At 63.4% G+C, this 15,426-nt stretch overlaps 1 protein-coding gene and 1 long non-coding RNA gene across 3 annotated transcripts in view; one reads left to right on the top strand and one right to left on the bottom strand.

Moving 5' to 3' along the window:
* Nucleotides 1-15,426, top strand: part of SORCS2 (sortilin related VPS10 domain containing receptor 2) — a 277,312-nt gene that overhangs the window by 8,726 nt on the left and 253,160 nt on the right. The window lies entirely within an intron of this gene.
* LOC123478014 (uncharacterized) lies at nucleotides 10,419-12,010 on the bottom strand. Its single transcript, XR_006653111.2, has 3 exons — nucleotides 11,647-12,010; nucleotides 10,950-11,200; nucleotides 10,419-10,586 (listed from the first exon to the last, which is right to left on the bottom strand). It is a non-coding gene; the product is annotated as an uncharacterized lncRNA (long non-coding RNA).

Genomic DNA, 15,426 nt, shown 5'->3' on the forward strand with positions numbered 1-15,426 from the left:
TGGTTCCTGCATCGGCCACTTCTCTGTCCGTGCTGTGCGGCAGGCCTGGCCCCAAGGAGCCCCCCGCCTTGCATAGGGGTTCTTAGCTCCTTCTGTGCCCTCAGGACCCTGCCGCGCCCCCAGACCGCAGAAGCCCTGGAGCTTGGTTAGAATGTCGTTTTTATTGTGAGCGTAGAACACGACCTGCAGGATTGGAAGGGAGCCAGTTCCGTGGCGGTAACATTACCACAGTGTGATAATGGCTTTCCTTACCAACACCTCAGGAGCTGGCGGCAGGCAGCGAGTCACACGTGTGCAGAAGTAACGATCGGGCGAGGCGGGACGTGGCCGTGGGACAGGAGAGGGGACAGACAGACCCCGTGGGCGTGACTTTTCTTTCCTACCACTTCCTTCCACCCCCCAGCCCCTGCTCCCTGCGTCCTGTCTCCCCTAAGGACGTGGGGTACAGGGGGTGGGGCCTTTGTCTGTTGGTCTCCACTGTCCCCAGGGCCTGGTGCTTGGTAGGTGCCCAGTAAACTTCTCAGCCGAGCAGAGTGGGAGGTGATGGTTGGGTCCCAGGGGCTGTCGGGGCTCAAAGGTCCACCCCACTTCCTTTCCTGCTGAAGACCCCAGAAGGGCCGAAGTGGGGTGCTGTAGGTCATCCGCCAGTGGGCGGCAGAGTGGGGGCACTTGTCTAATGGCCGGCTCTCCACTAATGGGTCCGGCTGCTGTGAGGGAAGGCTCCCAGAGAAGACGCCTTCCAGAGAGATGGCGTGGTCTGCTGCCTGCCCAGGGAGGGGGCAGGGCCAGTGGGCCAGAAGCTTCGGACGCACAGTGGTGGCCCCGCGAGTTAGGCCGAGGGGCCCCCACCTCCCGCCCGCCTGGCCCCCACTCCGGGTGGCTCAGCTGTGAGAAATGCCGGTTCCAAAGTGACACTGGGACTTTTAAAGCGTGTCCCTGGTTCCAGCCTCATTTCACTTTGGAGAACAAAACACGCCAGGGAGGTTCTGCAGCTTTTCAGCAAGGATGAACTGCACCCAGGGGCGGTGGGGGGGGGGGCGGGGGTTGGAACCTGGGAGGAGCCAGAGAGCCCTTGGGGAGAGATTGGGGAGTGGGGGCTCCCCATTCCTTCACTCATCTGTCTGCTCACTGGTCCTCGGGCAGTGCCCCAGAGGCCTCTGGCATCGCCCCCGCGAGGGAGCCCCTCAAAGTGGCCTTTGTCCCTGTCGCCTTGGTCCCCTGCCCGCAGATGCCTTCGCCGGCACATCACCGTGTTCCCTTTGAAAAGATGTAAGAGGAGTCACGTTTGGGGGGCTGTGGCTGGGTGCTGGCAGCTTCCCCTCACCCCAGCACCCCCACACTCCCTCAGAGGGGCTGGGCTGAGCAGAGGGGGTGAGCTGGTGCCTGGAGCCACGCAGCGAGCACCTGGTTGGGGCCGCTCCTATGCCTGGGAGCTGCGTCCACCCGGCGAGAGGGTCCAGGCTCCTGGGGGGGGGGGGTGTTCTGCTGAGCTGCTGGGCCTCGGTTTCCTCACCCCTGAAGGGGCTGGAGGGCCCTGCCTCTCCCCATCCGAGTGAGGATGAGCGAGGGAAGGTGGGGGGCCCAGGCGAGCGCCGGGCACACCTCTGAGCCAGCTTCTGGCCCCCCGGGAAGACTGCGGCCACGTGGGTCAGAACTCGCCCCCTTTCTGTGGGGAATGCGTGTGGTTTCGGTTTCCGGAACAGTCTGCTGAAGTAGAGCAAAGCCCCGCGTGCTTCCTGAAGCCCGGGCTCCCGAGTCGGCCTCCACAGTCTTTCTCATTGACGTCTGCCTTTTCACAGTTTCCTGATAGGAGTTATTGCCGGGACACTGGCCTCTGAAGATCCAGTCGGACTTACTTTCTCTCTTCCCTGGGGCTGAGCAGCGGCTGGGCGCTCACGGGGAAATCTGAAACCGTGGCCTCCCCGTCCTGGCGCTGGTACCGCAGGAGAGGGGCTTTGGGTTGGCTTCTCCCGGATCCCACCTCCCCCAGCCTCGGCCTGGGGAGGGGAGTCAGCCTGCCCCCCCAGTAGTCAACAGGGCCTCCCCGGCACAAGGAAGGGGTGCCCTGCACACAGAGGTGGCCTTGCCCCACCCTGCCTGGCCGGCCACCTCTCCCCTGGGGGTGTCGAGAAGGGGAGACTTGACCACCCTGGACTCGGGGCTCAGAGAGGGGCGGGGCTGGGGGCTGTCCTCAGGCGGCATGCGGGAGAGGAGGCAGCCCCAGCTCTCCAGGCCCCTTGAGGTCCCTGCTCTCCAAACGGCTGGCCTGCCTGCCATGTCCCCTGGAAACTCAGGGGTCTGGTTAGAGCAGGGTGTTGGCAGGGTGAGGCTGGAGGCAAGGCTGCCTTGTGCCCTCTGTCCCTCTTCCCTCTTCTGGGGACACATTTCCTGAGCCCCCTCCCTGTGTGCCAGACTGTCCCCGGTTGGGGTGGGTGCTGGGAGGGGCCGAGGTGCAAAAGGCCACCCAGCCCACACTCTCTCAGCCTCCAGGGGGAGGGGCTAAGACAACAGTGATGAGAGGGGAGGGGCTCTGAGAAAGGTACATTTGCATCTTATGAATATTCATAACCCTCACTTTGGGTGAGGCTTTCTAGAAGCAGCCTGGGCCTACCCACCCTGCTCCCTTCCTCCCCTAGCTGTCCCCCGGCCTGCATCCCCCCCAGGGGCGGGGCTTCTCTAGGAAGTTGGGCCAAGAGCCCTGTGTGCTGGGTGCCTGTGGCGTGCAGAGCATGTGACTGCAGGCTGGGCGTGACTGGGTGCTGGGCGTCCCTCAGGGCCCCTGGAGTTTTTGAGGGGAGGAGCCACCTCCTGTCCCTGCTCATCAGTATGCGCTCTCTGGTCCCATAGACGGACCGTGGCTGGGCCCTGGTCCGGAGTCTCGTGAGGATGACTGGGTGGCCTGACTCTCTGTGGGTGCCCTGCCCCTTCAGTGGGGGATAGGGACCCTTGTGGAGAGAAAAGACGGGGTCAGAGCGCGGGGGCTCCGGGGAGCTATTGTCTGGGGTCTTTGTTTCCTGGGAGCTGACCCTCATCCCTGGGACCTCGGGTCTTTCCACCTCTCGTTCCAGCTCCTCCGGGGAAGGGTCGGCCACCTCATGTCCCACGTGGCTCTGCGCGGCCAGCCGGTCAGATCTTGCCCATTCGGTTTAGGGTAAGCCGAGGGTGGGGTGGGTGGCCCCATTGCCCGTTTTCCCACCGTCCTGTAAAGCTGTGCCCAGAGCAGGTGGGTTAAGAAGGGCTCCCGGGCACCAGTCACAGGAGCCCGACTCCAGCCAGCCTGTGTAACGAGGGGGAAGGGCAGGCAGCCTCAGGCCTGGCTGGCGGCTTGTGTCCTGTCTCCGACTGGGCTGCACTTCCTTCTCCCGCAGCCTCCCCTCCCCGAGCACGGCCCCACGGGGAGGAACCGAGGCGGCGAACGCTGCAGGCTGCCAGTGGAGTCCAGAACTGAGACCCACCTGCCCGCAGGGGTCATGTGTCTGTGCTGTCCTCTGGTCAGCCGTGCCCGGGGATCACTGGGGGGAGTCGGGGCGAGGGCTTTGCAGTCATAGGTCACAGGGAAAGTGCAGGGGCGGTGGACGCCGCCCCAGCAGGGGAGGGCCTGTCCCAGGACACGCAAGGTCTTTATGCCCTGGACAGGGACCACGGGCCCAGGGGGGCAGGGCCGGGGTGGCCTTCTCGATGGCGTCGTGCACAGCAGGAGTCAGGGGAGGGTGCCGTGATGGAGCGTGGCTGTCCCGGCCTGGGGTCTGGGCTCCTTCATTCGGTGGTGGTTGGGTCCTGCCCGCGTAGCCCCGGCTGACACGTCCCGGAGTCCAAGTGGCTGGAGCTGGCTTCGGGGGCTTCTCTCAGTCTCTCCCCACTGAGCTCCGAAGGCCCCGCAGGGAGCCAGCGCCATAGGCCCCAGGGACGCCCTCTGTGTTTTGGTGGCTTTGCCTTTGCCCAAGCGTCCAGGCCTGGCTGTCTGACGGCAGTGATGGGAGAAGGCGAGTCACAGATGGGCCTCTTCTGGTCTTCCCAGCAGGAGGCCAGCCTCCGCTCACAGCTCCTTCTGCCAAGAGGACGGCTGTTGGGTGGGAAGTCTCATTGAGCAAACACCATGTGGGCACCTGCTGTGTGCAGGATGGTCGCCGAGGAGTTGTCGAGGGACAGGCTCACAGGGTCTCCGAGTTTCTAGGGTGCTTGGCGCTGGGACCTCTCCAGAGACAGGAGGCTCCTCCTCCCTGTGCAGCACATTCCAGGGCGTCTGGCCTTTGCTGAGAGCGGCCAAGGCCAGCTTGGAGCCAAGGTCACGGAAAGAAGATGGCGCTGCACCCTGGGTGGGCGGCCGGGACGGGTACAAGGCTGAGTCTCTGCTGACTGGGTTTCTGGGCTGGGAGTCTGTTCCGCTCATGGAACTCGGGGCGGGGCCCCCGGCTTGGCTCCATTCCATGGCAAAGACTAGCCCCAGACGTGGGGGAGAGATCCGCTTCCCTGTTGCTGTGCAAGGTGAGCGCTGCCCCCAGCCCAGGACCGGCCCACCCGCTGGGGCGGCTGCGCCTCCTGCGGTGGCACCTACGGTGGCTGGAAACAGGACAGGTCTGTTCCCCTACAGTTCTCTGGAGGTCGGGGGCCCTGCCCCTGGCTCGGCACGGTCAGAGGAGGGGCAGGGCTGCGCCCTTCTGAGGCTCGGGGGCAATCTGTCCCCTGGTCTTTTCTGCTTCTGGAGGAGTCCGCGTCCCTTGGCTCTTGGCCGCATCACTCCAACCCCTGCTGCACCATCACACCGGCCCCTGCCTCCCGCCGTAAGAACCTTGTGACTCCTTTGGGCCGCCCGGAGTCCGAGACTGACCCTCCCTCCCCTGACCCTTCAGTGCATTGTACAGCTGGGCCCCGCCGACGGCAGTGTGTGCTCGCGCTCTGGGCATTAGCAGGTGGGCGTCTTTGGGGGGTGTTTGGCGGCCCTGCTACCACCCTCTTCTCTTGCCAGCCTCCCCCCGGCCCCACCCACCTCTTCCCTCTCTGGCTTCTCTGCTGCCTGGACCCTTCCAGCCTGGGCTCCAAACCTCCACCCCCAACCCCCACCCTGCTCTTGCTCCTGCTCTGTCCCCGACACTGGAGACCCCCTCATGTGTCTTCCTTGGGATGAGCACACTTGGCCACTCAGCGTGACTCTGGGCCTCTCGGTCCCCTCCCCCGCCCCCGTCTGTGGACCAGCATGGGGCCCCAGGGCACGGACGGCCTTTCCCGTGAGCTCTGCGCTAAGCTCTCTTACTGAAGACCACGGTTTTTAATCCACTCGGAGGCAAAGCTGGGTCGACTTCAAAGGGTGTCAGATCAGCAAACATTTATCGAGCATCTGCGAACGGGAGGCGGTGCCCGAGGCCCGAGGCCTCTGCTTGTCGGTTCCTTGTTTGTCCTGTGTGGTGACAGCTCACATGTGAGGGAGGACAACACGCAGCGGAAGCACCGTGAGCAGGAGGAGGAGCCTCAGAGGCCTCTCTGGGTGGGTGGGCAGCTCCTGCCTGCGGGAGCCTCGAGCACATGGCAGGGCCTGTGGGGCTGCTGGGGTCTGGAATGGACCCTGTCGTCGTGGGTTGGCCGGGGTTGCGAGGTTTGGGGGATGGCTGGGAGCCCCAGAGAGGGGACAGCTCGGCCGAGCTGGGGTCCTGGTGACCAGGAGCCCAGGCCCGCCTCCTGCCCTGGTTAGCTGGGTGACGCTGGGCCGATCACCTGCCCTCCAAGGCCTGGCTTCCCTGCGTGGCTGGGAGTGAACGGCCGGCCAGGCACAGAGGCAGAAAGTCAGCTTGGGGTTCATGAGCCTTTGCACTTGGCTGACGTGGACAGTTGGGTTAAACGCTTAAACCCAAGCGAGGAGGTTCTGTGCTCTTCATCGCCCTGCCTCCCCTCCCCTTCGGCCAGGGGTCGCCCTCAGTGACTGGACCCCAGAGCTTTCTTCTCTGTCACTCAAAGAACAGCTTTGGTAGCCAAAGAGGAAATGAGTTTCAGGTGGAAGCCTATTTTTACCATGGCGGAGAGCAAGCTGTTAATTACTTAGAAATCACATGAGGATTTTTACCCTGAAAAAATATTTTGGGGGGGGTGTTCAAGTTTTTGTAGATATTAATTATAGATATCAGCTTCGGTCCATTGAATTAATTCCTCTCTCAAGAGATTAAAGACATTGAAGACGCCTTGTTGAACATAATGCGTATTCTTTTTCTCCATTCTGCTCAGTGCGCGGGACGGAAATGGGAGATGGGGGGGGGTTGAAAAGATGTGGCGCCTTTTCTGTGGTTAACTGAAGTGTGATTCCTTCCTGTGCGTGTGCTCACGAGCCCCTGCGGCCAGTGGGCAGTGGGTGATGGAGGTCGAGGAGGCAGCCCTGTAGCAGTGTGAATATTAACGCTTGGGAACGCGGTGGCTGGCCTCGGGTCCCAGCGCTCCAGCCCCGCTCCCGTCCTTGTCTGACAGGCCCCACCCGGGCCCCCCAGGGCCCCCCACGGCCCCCAGGGAAAGGGCAGATCTTCCTCTGGCTCCGCTCCTTCTCCCAAGCCACCTCCCTGCTGCTGCCCCCCGAGGTGCCAGGTCCATACAGCTGCCTGCACATGCCGGGCCGCCCCACCTCAGAGCCCTTGTCCCCTGATTGCTTCTCACTTTGGGGACTTCCTGGGCAAAGACTTCCCGGGTCATGCTCCTTGGATGTGGCCTCCTGTCCTCCACCTGTGCCTCCTGCTTGTTTCCTTGATGGTATCTCGCCATTTGCACTTGGCCGATCTTTTGGCTGTTCACTCTGCGTGTGTGTGTCTCTATCGGAAATGCCGATTCTGCAGGCATGGGCAGTTTCAGGCAGCAGGGCCACGGTGAGTTTGAGGTGTCACCTGGGGCTGCCCGGTGCCGAAGTCCCGCAGACCCCAGCTCTCTGACTCAGCTTTAGCATCTCTGCCCTCCACGGGTGGGGGCCAGGGAGTCTGGTGTAACCCGCCTGAGCGGTGGCCTGGCATTGCCGTGCTGACCTGAAGCCACGTTTGAGAACCATGGCGGCGGGTGGCGAACCTGGTGGCAATTCAGTTCAGGGTAGATGGCGACATGGAGGCAGCCCAGCCCCCTGAGGGCGTGCCCTCCGGTGGCTCTGGGCCCCCTGGCCACACACCAGGGACTGCTCCAGGTCCCTGTGAAATAAGGGCGTGCGTGGCTCTCGTGCTGGAAGCAGTCGGGTTCGCAGAAGGATCTCAGAACTAGTTGCATCGAAAGCACCGGTGGTTTGATGTCTGCCCCGGCGGTGGCTTCCGGTTTCCTTTCCGGGCGGAGCTGTGTTCCCTGGTCCTGCTTCCCTGTGCCTGGCCGTGGTGGCAGCCGCTTTGGTTCCAAGGCCGCCCTGGACGGAAGCAGGCAGAGACTGAGGTGTGGGCACGGGAGGTGACCGGGCCACGCTCTCCTGCGTGACTGCCTGCCATCTGAGGTGCAGCGTTGGGGACAGGGGCCTTGTCTGCCTCAGCTCCCCACCCTGTGCCTAATGCAAGGCTTGCTGTGTCCCAGGGCCTGGGGAAGTAACTGAGGGAGAGGAGCGGCAATGAGGGTGTGGCCGAGAGCCCTGTTTCCTGGTTCTCGAATTCAAGCAGGGCCATGGGCTGTCGCGGGTGGAGCAAGACTTTGGTGTCCCTGGAAATGATTTCTGGAAATACTATTCAATGCTCACGCCCAGTAGGTGGGAGGGACTGATTCAGGCCTGCTGGGGGAGGGGGCTGCTGTCCAGCCCAGAGAGAGTGAGGGTGGTCCCCATGCAGACACCGGTCGGGTGCTCGGTGGCCCTGCTGTCCACGCCCTCGGCAGCTGCCTGGGGCTGCTGCTCGGACGCCGCCCTGTCCCCAGGCTCCTTCGCAGGTGCAGCTTGGTCACTGTGCAGTGAGAAGTGATTTGGGGGGTGAGTCTGTGTGACGCTTCCAGCAAACTATTGGAGCACGTGGCACACTTACGTTCCTCTGTTTCCAAATTGCCAAAGAAAGTAAATGATTAATTGACACCCACACAGTTTTTTTTGAAAAGGAATGATTTTTCAAAACACCGTCATGCCCCAATGGCGTGTTAGCGGGGGAAGAAAGCTTTTGTAAGCACCAGGCTGTTTAATAAATCATAATTACCTACGCGGCCAATGCGTCAGCTTGAGGGAAGCGCCCCATTAAACATCTAATCGCCCGCTGGCGTCTTCATCCAGGGCTGGCCACGCCCCCTGGGGTTGACCAGATGGCCCCAGGTTCTCGCAGGCAAACCTCACCTCTTCTGGTTTTCGCTTTTCCCTGAGTTGCTGCCTGATGTCCTTGAGGCGTTGCTCCCAGACTTGGGTGCGCATCAGGCTCCTGAGGGCACCAGCCGTGCAGACGGAGGCCGGACCCGCCTCCTGTCCTCCGTGGGCGTCTGCCTTTGGAATGAGCTCCCCAGGTGACTGGGGCACACCCGCGTGCAGAGCCCTTTCTCAGGCCGTGTGGCCACAGCAATCACGGGACTCTTTCCTGATGTCCTGTGTGGCCGGGGTCGCCCTCCGTGCCCTTCTTTCTCAGGGTGTTCAAGAGCATGGACTGGGTTGGGGGGCAGGCAAGAGTCACCCCTAGTCACCTGCCACTGAGCAGAGCAGGTAGAGTGACATCAGAGGGCCGGTAGTTGTGCCCAGCACCTACTGTGCACCAGGTGTGCAGGACACAGAGAGGCACTTGGGCCCTGCCTTCCTGAAGCCCCCAGCCCGGTGAGGAGAGGGGCTGCTGGAGCAGGGTGGGGGGGCAGCATGTTCTGCATGGGGGTCAGGGAAGGCTTCCTGAAGGAGGAGGCACTTCACTGCAAGGGGGATCAAGTAGAATTTCATTGAGTTCAGCACTTAAGTATTGAGTGTCCAGCCTGCGCTGGGTGGCGGTGATTCAGTGACGGCCAAGCCAGCCAGGTCCCTCCTGCATGGGCTTTGCATTTGAGCGGGGCAGAGGGCCACAGAGCGTAAACGCAGGGGAACCGTTCAGTGGCGGCAAGCGCTGTGCAGGGTTTCAAACCGATGGCGAACAGCAGGGGACCCGGTGTCCAAGGCGGCCTAGGATTAAGCCACGCGAACGTTCGCAGCAGCGTGACTCACCGAAGCCCAAGGAGCCGTCAGCGGGACTGGTGAACTCAGCGGGGTGTGTCCATGAAATCCAATGTGACGGGGCCACGCAAAGGAACGTATCACTATGGGCGACCTCTGCAAACACCACGCCAAGCGAGGGAAGCCGGGCCCAGAAGGGCCTGGTGCTGCAGCCCTTGTGACGTGTGCAGGGCAGGAAGGACAATTCCTGCAGATGGAGACCCGTGACCTCTGGGGGCGGGGCCGGGGGCAGGGCTGAGGCCGATGGCTACTCCAGGCACGCTTTTTTTGCGAGGTGCTGAAAATGTTACAAATGAACACAGTGTTGCACCAAGAGCAGTTGAGTCGTGGGCTTCAGATAGATGCATTGTGTGGGGTGTGGGTTTTAGCTCCGCAAAGCTGCTGAGGGGAGGGTGTGTGTTGTGGCTGCAGTGGAGGATCGGGAAGGAGGCGTGGGCTGCAGTGAGGCGGTGGGTCAGTGCAGGCGAGGAACGGCCCCCTCCCCCGCCGGCACTGGCGGTGAGTCAGGAAAGGGTGCAGGGCTGCGAGGGCAGAGGTGGGTGAGGGCCTGCACCGGTGGGTGGGGGCGGGCCCAGCAGAGGTGGGCCTCCTCGCGGGTGCTCCTGGGATGGGCCTGGGGAGATTTCTCTGCAAAGGGAGGTGGAAACCCATCCCTCCTCTCTCGGTGCTCTGCCTCAGCCAGCTCACCAGCTACCCTCCGGGGCTTCTCCCATCTCTTCCTGTTGCAGATTCCCACCGGGTGTTGGGGGGAGGGCTCCCTATCCGCACCGCAGGGTGCTGAAATCCCAGGGTCCTGAGCCCCGAACTGACCAAGATTCAGCGGGAATCCCAGACTCACGTTCCCATCGAGCACACCAGCCACGCTTGTTTTGGACCTTGCAAGGACAAAGGTCCAAGAAAAAAGAACCCTAAAGTCCCCAACAGTCCCCTGCCGCAGAGCAGACCTTGCCCCAGCTCCACGCCACCCCCTTCCTGTCGGTCCTCCGTGCACGCAGTGTGGAATTCTCTCTGCTGTGCGCTCAGCGCTCTGTCGTGAACGGTCTGCTCGCCATGGGTGCCCTGTGGAAACTTCAGGAGACGGTGCGGTCGCATCATTTCTTTGTCCTTCCCCTGTTGTATCCCTGGGAGGATCCGCGTTTTTACATTATCAACAGTTGTATGCTCACGCCTCACCCAAATCAACACCCCTGGATGAAGCTCTTGACCCCCGAGTCCGAGGACTTCCTAGGACAGGTTCCCTGAAAGGGCGACACCGTGTCAAAGGTCAGGAGCCTCCCCCACACTAGGTGCCTAGTCATGCATGTGTTTTCCACGGAGACCCACGGGTGCATTCCAGAGTCACAGGGCGGCTAGTGCGCGACGAAGCTCCCAGGGTAGGTGTCACAGGGAAGGGCTGGGCTCGGAAAGGGGTGACCCACGGCCTGGCTCATGGCTCCTTGGGTCAGCTATGGCAAAGCCTCAGCGGCTGGGGTGTTGGCACCTTTATCTGGGGGAAGGGAGGGAGTTCAAGACGAGGGTCCAAAGCTGAGTGGTCCCCCAGGGGATGGGCAGATGGGGACCCGACTGTCCCTTCACCCTGCTGGCGCCCTAGCCAGCCTCCGTTGAGGGCGCCCTGGGCTCCCGTGGGTCGTGGACCTGTGCACTTTTTCCTGCACGTGGCAGGGCTGTGCGGCCGTGGCCGGCACCTGTTCTTTGGGAAACGAAGCCAGCTCAGCAGGGCTCTTCTCCGACCTCCCAGCGGCTGTGGTGACCTTGCCCACCCCCATCCCCCGCCCCACACCCCTCTGCCTGCATCTTCGCGGAGGTTTGATTGAAAGGCTGAGAGAGGAAATCAGGGGCTTTTGCTTACCTGAGGCTTTTGTTACGTGCGTGGCTGAGCCTTCCGCCTGTTCCTGCGTTTGGAAGGTTTCTGAGCACTGGCCAGCGAGGCAGCCTGGGTCGCCTCGGGGTGACCTGCAGGTCAGCACCTGGCCCACCGAGGGCCCCAGGGGCCTCTGGACCTACACGACCACCTGGTCCACCCGTGTGCCTGGGCTGTGGTGTCCCACTTGCTGCAGAAGCTGGAAGCGGTCACTCCAGTGTCCTGGGAGGGCTGTGGTTCTGTGGGACCCAAGCGCCGCCTGCGTGGGTTCCTGGTTTCCACGGAAACCAAACCCGATCTGACTGTGGGTAGGAGGAGGCAGGTCGCCGTCGGCGTGAACTCGGGAGCCCCTGCCCCGACACGTGTAACTACGGGGTACTGGCTGGGGTGGGGGCACATGACCCCCTCACAGGGTGCCGGGAGTGTGGGCCACCCTGGGGTGCAGGGTGCACTCCCAGGTCGGAGCTGCTGCTGCAGGCTGGGTGAGGCCCCAAGGACGGAGGCGGGCCAGGGCCTCAGGGGTGACTGGGTGCCCAGCGGAGCTGGGGGCTCCTCCCCCTCACTCCCCCTCCACACGCTTATCCAGGGCTTTACCTGAATGAACTCACCCGGTGCTCACAGCAGCCTCGTGAGATGCTGTAAGGGGAAGGGGGAAGGGAGAGTGGGATCCCATCACACACAGTACCTTGGCAGACTCCTGTTCACCCTTCCAAGCCCTCGTGAGGCCCTGCCTCCTCCATGAGGCCCTTCCTGGTTGCCCTGGGCAGAGGTGCGGATGGGGTCACGTGTACCTGTGCTTTGTGGCACACACGTTTCTATCGTCAGTGAGCCCTGCACAGCCAACACCTCGGCCGCTTGGCCTCTCGGTTTTCTCCGCCGGACTGGGAACTCTGGAGAGCAGGGCCAAGGCCTTTCTCTTCCTCTCTGTGTGGTGCTGCTCTTGGCTCAGAAGGGGGTGCGGCCACCGGGATTGAAAGGAGCTCTGATCTCCCTCGGCACTTGGCCGCGCAGAGCCCGGCAGGAAGGCTTGTCACGTCACCTCCTTGAACTCTTCCTCCGGCTTCTCTTCTCCGAGTGGTTTGGACCTGTGCGGGCAGGCCAGTCAGGGAGTGTTGGGGTGGGTCCAGTCCTGGGAGAGGCAGGGACAGGAGCCCTGGCTCCCTCTGTGGCCTGGGAGGCGCAGGGTGGGTTTGGCTTTAGCTTGAGCTCCTGCACGTGGTGGCGGCCAGGTTTGGGGGCGGTGGGGGGGGGCACCATGGCTGAGCAGATGGTTCGTCTTCCCGCGCTCTCAGCTCCTCCCCTGCGTGGCCTGTGCCTGACACTGGTCTGAGCTTCCCCCCCCCCCCCCCGGCACCCCTGGCACGGTGGCCCCCGAGCAGAGGGATGCTTATGTGAGGACCCGGGGCTCCAGCGTGGGGTTCCTGCAGAGAAGTGGCAGCCCCATGGCTTCCACCGCCCTCCCGTCAGGAGCCTATCCAGGAGCAAGGGGAGGGGAACTAGGCCTCGTCTCTCAGTGGCAGCCAAGTCTGCTCTTAACACCACCATGGCGAAACACTGTGGCCATGGCCGGTGGCCCCCAGAGCGACCTGCACAGCCCAGGTGTGACCCGGCTTCGATGGCTCTTCTGTGTGTGGGGGGTGTGTGCCCTGAACCGGGTGTCGTGTGCCATGCCTGTCCCCACTCCCCAGCCCTGAGAGGTGGCCATCGCTCACCTCCATAGGGTCCAAGGTTGCAAAACCCACGGAGCAGAGTCTGGATGAGAACCCGGGACCCTCTGATCCCAAGCCTGGCTGTGCTCGGCCCCCATGAGTCCCTCCGGCAGAGGGGACCGGGTAGGGGGTGACAGAGCCGTGCATTGGCGGGTGCCATCCTCTTGCTGAAGGGTTAAGTCCTGGTGTCTCTGCAGGCCCAGCCCGGCGGGGAATCTACCACAGTTGATCCCCAACAGGTGGAGGGCAGCCCAGCCTCGGACTCCCTGGCGGATGCGGGATGCCGGGCAGGATAAAGATGAGCTGCGGCCCTTCCCCCGAGACCCGCTAACACAGACAGCCATCTGTCCCTGGTTCACAGTTGCTGCTCAGGCTGAGACCCGTCGGCTCTGTGGGGGGAGGGGGTCTTGTCTGTGAAGAGTTCACGGCCAGGCCCAGCTCAGTTTGGAGGGGCCGAGGTGGCACCACACCTGCGCGTCTTAGAGACCCCCGGGGAGCGCCAGGGTGTGGGCTTCTCCTGTTCGCATTCCTCACTTCTGGGTCTCCCATCCCCGCAGTCGCAAGCACCCTAACGGAGTGGCACGCCCTTTGCTGTGTAGGTGTCGGGACGCAGCAGGGCTGGAGCGAGCCGGCGTGGCGGACCGTCCGAGTGCACAGTGTCGGCACTGCGTGAGTGTGCCCTCGAGTTGCACACACGGCGCCCACCCACCCGTGCACACACACTCAGGACACTGGCCAGTGGGTCTCCTGTTGGTGCAGGTCTCAGGGGGCACAGAGCCTGCTCCCGGGCAGCTCCTCTGGGCACCCCCAGAGCCCGGGGTCCCGTGGCCTGAGGCTGGACCCCGCGGGGGGGTGGGGCACTGGTGAGTGAGTGAGTGAGCCGCAGCGCGGCCTGGTTAGGTCACTCCTCCCAGCAGCCCGGGGGTGGATTCTCGGTTCCATCATCTCGACAGCCCCCCAGTGCTCTGGTCTCCAGCTCTTAATTTGCCTGTGCGCCGGGACTTGCAGTCCGTGACCTTTAGACTTGGCTCTGCTCCGACATTTCAATCCAGCCCTCCGCGCTGGGCCCCTGTGGGAGGCGGCGCGCTGAGCGGCCACCTGCCTTCCCTCCGCCCTGCCTGCCGGGAGCAGCGAGGCCCCATTGCGGATGGGGCGCTCAGGTCTGTGCCGCCTCATGGAGCCCCTCAGCCCCGGGAGGGGGGTGGTGAGGCTCTGAACACCCCTGCCCTGGGGGTGCTGGGTCCCCTGGGGACCTGCCGCCTGGTTGTGGCAAATGTCAGGGCGGCGACAGGGTGACTGTCGCCGTAGCCTTGCCACTCTGCCGGGCACTGTGCTGGTGTTTTCTGTAGGACAGGTTGGTCTTCTTTGTGACAGTCCCACGGGGTTGGTGCTCTCGTCATTGTCCCCTCCCTGCTTACAGAGAGGAGACTGAGGAACTGGCGGCCGCAGGTCTGGCCTAGGCTCACACGCCTGGAGGGTGGGGGCGGGGGTTGAACCCAGGAGTCTGAGGGCAGAGGTCCCGGTGCAGGCGCACAGGCTGGACACAGGTGTGGCCCCACCGGGAGGTGGGGGGCCCCCAGTGCCTGCAGGAGGGGAGGCACCCCAGGCGTAGGCACCATGGGGGGAGGGCTGGGGCTGTGCTGGGAGGGGTGGGCTCAGGGGATGGGAGCCCTGTGAGCATATCCGGGGTGACTGTGACAGCATCTCTGGTCACTGCTGAACCCCCGCTCCATGGTGGACAGAGACCTCAAATGCACCACCCGCAATTTTTGCAGCAGCCCCACGGGGCTGTTCTGTCACCCGCCTCCCGGACAGGGCCCAGGGTGTCAGCGAGGGTTCACCCACAAGCAGGTTCAGGGCGCAAGCAGACACCAGCTGCCGCGGGGGTGGGTATGCAGGCATGGGACTGGAGGAAGACTCGGGATAAGGCTGGTGGGCACTGTGCGGTGGACACCTCTGGGACGGGGCGTCTTACAGCCCCCAGATAGTGTTGGTGAAGCCCCCTTTTTGTGAGTTGAGGCTGTTTTCCTGGTGAGTCAGAGCCTGCTCTGCAGCCTCTTCCTTGCATGCGAGTTCCACTCTGGGCTCTGCCCGCTGGAGCCTCAGGCCAGGCTCTGCATCTGCGTGACTCAGTTTCCCCATGTGTAGAACGGACGTGATTGCAGTGCTTTCTTCTGTCAGAGGGTGGTTGTGAGGATCGGAGAGTGAAGTGAGAGATGCTGGCCGTGTTTCTCTTAGGCCGAAGTTTCCTCGCCTGTAAAACACGGTGGCTGGACCTCAGGGCCAGGGTGGGCGGGGGCGGGAGCGTGCCTGCTGTGGGTTGGGTGCTCACGGGTGGGCCTTTGCGCCTTGGTCCTGGACACGGGGAAGGGAGTGCTAGTGATCTGCCCCTCCCCCAGGTCCCCTTTCCGCCGGAGCTGGGGGGACAGGGACGAGGACTCAGAGTTCCGGCAGGGAAGACGACCTGGGATCCGGGCTGTCCCTGGAGCGGCGGGCTTGTGCATCGCCCTCACGTGTGTGGGCTCCTTCGATAGCGTGACCTGATTTCCAGCTGCCCAGGGCCGCAGGCGACGGCGCTGGCCTGGCTGGTGCAGGGACGCTGCCCACCCTCCCCTTCCCCCAGCCAGCTCTTTGTGCCGAGTCCCCGAGAAGCTGACGGCCGGCCCGCTGTTGCCAACGTGGCGATCTGTTTGTAGGGACTAAACAGGGCTTTGAATTACGCCCTGTGCCCTTGGGAGTGCTGGCCGGAGAAAGTG

The sequence above is a fragment of the Desmodus rotundus genome, chromosome 4 (genome assembly GCF_022682495.2).
Source record: "Desmodus rotundus isolate HL8 chromosome 4, HLdesRot8A.1, whole genome shotgun sequence".
In the NCBI taxonomy this organism is placed as follows: domain Eukaryota; kingdom Metazoa; phylum Chordata; class Mammalia; order Chiroptera; family Phyllostomidae; genus Desmodus; species Desmodus rotundus.